We start from the raw sequence: 4,622 nt of genomic DNA on the forward strand, positions 1-4,622 counted from the left end.
AGTTTGGGATTTGAACATTCTAAATCAGATCACTGTGTTTATTATAAATCTGATGGTGATCATTTCTTATTCATTGCATTGTATGTCGATGATATGTTATTCATTGGTAAAGGGAAAGGTATGATTTTAGAACTGAAGTCTTAGCTCGCTGCTAAATTTGAAATGAAAGATTTTGGTGCAGCAAAGCACATTCTTGGGATGGAAATTAGAATAGATAGGGTGAACAGAAAGCTATGGCTAGGCTAGAGTAAGTATGTGAATTCAGTGTTACACACGTTCAACATGCAGAATTGTACACCATTGAGTATTCCTTTTATAGTTAGAACGAAACTATCTGTTTCAGATTGTCCTACATCCCCATTGGAGATGGAAGACATGAGCAGAGTGCCTTACCAGAGTGCGGTTGGAAGCTTGATGTATGCTATGGTCTGTACTAGACCAGACATTGCCTAAGCACTGGGAGTACTTTCTAGATTTATGTCTAATCCTGGTAGAGTTCATTGGGATGCAGTCAAAAGAGTCTTCAGATATTTGAAGGGTACTTCAGACTATTCTTTGTGTTATTATGGTAATTCAGTTGGAGACATGACTTCCCTTGATATCCATGGTTATATGGATTTAGATTGGGCAGATGATATTGATAGCAGAAGATCCACCAGTGCTTATGTGTTTACTTTGTTGGGTGGTGCAATTAGTTGGATGAGTAAGCGACCGGCTGTGGTTGCTTTATCCACTACTGAAGTAGAGTATATGGCAGCTACTCATGCTTGTAAAGAGGCCATTTGGCTTAAGAGACTGTGTTCGGATATTGGAATAAAATAAGGTACAGTGACAGTTTACTGTGATAGTCAGAGTGCAATTAGCCTAGCTAAGAATCCGACATTTCATGCCCGGACCAAACATATTGATGTTTAGTATCATTTTGTTAGAGATATGGTCGAAGATGGTAGGGTGAAGCTGGTTAAGGTGGAAACTTTGAGAAATGTTGCAGATGCTTTAACTAAGGCTGTGAGCACAGAGAAGTTCAGATGGTGTTCAGAGTCTATGGGCCTTATTGCCCCTAGCAGTTGATTCATTGTGTCGACATTCCCTTCCGCTCTTGCAAGGTGTTCGGTAAGTGGGAGATTTGTTGGGAAAAATGGTGTCTCAACCTTGCATTTATGTGAGGTTACTATTTATAGTAAGTTTTCATTTGAGCACGAAATGGTGCAAAACTCTCCCTGAAGCTTCTGGTTGGCTAGATAAGCATTCCGGTAAAGTTGCGTCGCAAGGTCACAGCTAGTTTTGAAGATATTAAAGTTTTCATCTTGGAGGGGTGCGATAAAATGTTTAAACTTAATTTTGGAGGTTTTAGAGGCTCCGAAACACCTTGAAAAGTGGTCGTAACTTGCGCAGCAGGTTACGAGGTGATAGAGCATTTCGCGAGCTTTCCGACGCTTCAAACGGTTCGTCAATCGGACACCCAGTTCTCAAGTTATGGCCTCCGAAAGTTTGTACTCCTGAAATAAAAAAAATAATTTGTATCGGATACATAAATTAGCTGTAAAAAGGAGCGACACGTGTTGATGTGTGCTTTAACATGTCATAGGACATCTAGAAGGGAGATAAGGTCGGCTACACCTTATTGCGTGGTTTTAGCCCATGGTATTGTAATATCGTTTGACGGTTTCTTGTATGGTATCTTCTATTTATGAGGTGTGTGAGATAGAGGTTGGGTGTAAGAGACTCTTATGGCTATTGAGTTGCCTCTGAATCTCTGATTAGTGGTACTCCTACAAAGAGCTTTCTCTGCAAGTATGTTGTAATCTGTTTTTGATTGCTGAATAAAATATTGAGCTTCTTTTGGAGTGTGGGGTTTTTCTCTCGAAAGGGTTTTCCCCACGTAAATCACTGTGTTGTGGTATGAATGTTGTTATATCTATTTCTATTTTTCTATAACTGTTGTAACGATCTGAAAAAGTTTTGCATTACCCTCCTCTTAAAGTTAGTGTAGGAAGTTGTTTCCGCTACTTAACTTCCTTACAAGTGGTATTAGAGCCTGATCACCTTTGGTTTCAATTGTGGGCAGTTGGGTTTTTTGAACTAATACAGATTTGAGTGGGAGCTTGTGCAGAAGACACTTTTTGATCTTATTGCAGGAATATTCAGATGGCGAGTTCGTCAGGGAGAATAGAGGTGGAGAAATTTAATGGAAGTAATTTTAAGATGTGGAAGCTGAAGATGGAAGATCTGCTAATAGATCGAGATCTTTGGGATGCTGTTGATGCGAATGTCCAAAGGCTTTGAGATCCTACTGCGGCAGCTCAGTATGATGTTATGGACCGAAAATTCAAAGGTCTAATCAAACTGTGCCTGGCAGACTCTGTTCTAATCAATGTCCATGAAGAGAACTCTGCAAAGAAGCTATGGACTAAGCTTGGTGAGATGTATCAAGCGAAATCTTTATTAAATCAAATTTTCTTAAGAAAGAAATTGTATTCCTTGAAGATGAAAGAGGGTGGACGAATTGCAGACCACCTGGAAGCATTCAATATGTTGGTGGCTCAATTAGTATCTGTCGGTGTTAAGATGGACGAGGAGAAGAAATGTCAGATCTTGCTTTGTTCTTTGCCTGATTCGTGGGATTCTCTTGTTATGGCTATCAGTAGTACTTCTATTGTTTTGAAATCTGAAGACATGGTGGGTGCCCTACTCGGTGAAGAGATGCGAAGGAAGATATCCATCAGTTCAAAGGAATCCCTAACCATTCGTGGAAGACTTAAGGAGAAAGACAAAAAGAATGAGAAGCGCGATAAGGCCAAATCCAAAGGGAGATCGAAATCTCCTAGAAAGTCCAAAGTCATTTGCTGGAACTGCGGTAAACCGGGTCACATCCATAAGGAATGCAAAGAAGAAAAGAAGAAGAAGAAAAAGAAAAAGTTTGATTCTAATTCTGAGTCCGACAAGGAAGATAGCGATGCATTTATTGCGGCTTTGGCGACTCATGCAAGTAATGATGCCTGGCTAATTGACTCAGGTGCATCTTTTCATATGACTTCCAATAGAGATTGTTTTTCTGAATATGAAGGATTTAATGGAGGTAAGGTGTACTTGGGTGATGATTCACCTCTAGATATTGTTGGTCGAGGTAAAGTTAGAATCAGGTTTTTTGACGGTAGAATAAAAATGATTAATGGTGTGCTGCATATCCCTGGATTAAAACGAAACCTGTTATCTGTGAGCAAACTGATAGATGCGGGTGTGGAGGGAGTCTTTTCTGAAGCAGGATGTAAGATGATTAAGGCTGCTATGGTAGTTGCTAGAGGTGTCAGGTTTGACACTTTGTATAAGCTTGAAGCATACGCTGTTGAGTGTAATAGCACTTCTGTAAAAAGTAAATCTGCGGATACTTCACTGGAAGATTTGAAGGTTTCACCTTTAGCAGATGGAAATAGTTTTTGGGTACCTAAGAGTGCTCTTTCGTCTGAAGCAAAGTTACCTGTAGAGAAGACTATGTTATGGCACCAGAGACTTGGCCACATTGGAGAAAAGGGTCTAAGGACCTTGAAAAATAAAAACCTTGTTGAAGGTTTGAATGATTGTAATCTTGACTTTGATTTCTGTGAGCATTAGATTTATGGAAAACAAAACCGTGTTCAGTTTTACTCGAGTTCTCATAAAACTTGTGGTATTTTGGATCTTATCCATTCTGATGTGTTTGGTCTAGTAGATGTCTCTTCGATTGGAAAATCCACATATTATGTTTTATTTATTGATGATTTTAGTAGAAAAACATGGGTTTATTTTCTAAAGAGTAAATCTGAAGTTTTTAGTCGTTTTAAAGAATTTAAAGCAATGGTTGAGTTGCAGACTGGAAAGAAAATAAAATGTTTGAGAACTGATAATGGCGGTGAGTTTTTCTCTTATGATTCTGATAGATTCTGTAAAGACTATGGAATTAACAGGTAGAAGACAACTCCGTATTCTCCACAGCAGAATGGAGTTGCAGAAAGAATGAACAGGACACTGATGGAGAAGGCTAGGAGTATGTTGAGTTGTGCTGGTCTCGAACAAAAGTTTTGGATTGAAGCTGTTGCCACTGCTTGCTACCTGATTAACAGGTCACCTACATCAGCTCTTGTTGATAAAACACCTATGGAAGCATGGTCAGCTCACAAGCCTTCATTGAGACATCTTAGAGTTTTTGGTTGCGAGGCATATGCAGATGTGCCAAAGGAGAAGCGAACAAAGTTGGAGAACAAGGCTTTGAAATGTATCTTCATCGGGTATAGTTATGGTGTGAAAGGATACAAGCTTTGGGACCCTGGTGCACAAAAGGTAATTCATAGTAGAAGTGTTATTTTTAGAGAAATTAAGTCTCCTTCTGTTACATTACAGCAAGAATAGACTAAAAAAGAAGACGTGATTCAACTTTCTTCTACATCTGAAAGAGCTGAATCGAGACCCCTAGATAGGCAAGAAGTTGAGGAGAGCTCGTCTAGCTCTGAATCTTCAGAAGAGGAGGAAGAACCTCCAACTCAGCTTGTTCGAAGGTCTACAAAACATAGAAAACCATCTGAAAGGTATTCACCTAATGATTGGAGATGTATTTTTGATCTGAATACTAGTGTGGATGAACCAAA

The sequence above is a fragment of the Cryptomeria japonica genome, chromosome 4 (genome assembly GCF_030272615.1).
Source record: "Cryptomeria japonica chromosome 4, Sugi_1.0, whole genome shotgun sequence".
In the NCBI taxonomy this organism is placed as follows: domain Eukaryota; kingdom Viridiplantae; phylum Streptophyta; class Pinopsida; order Cupressales; family Cupressaceae; genus Cryptomeria; species Cryptomeria japonica.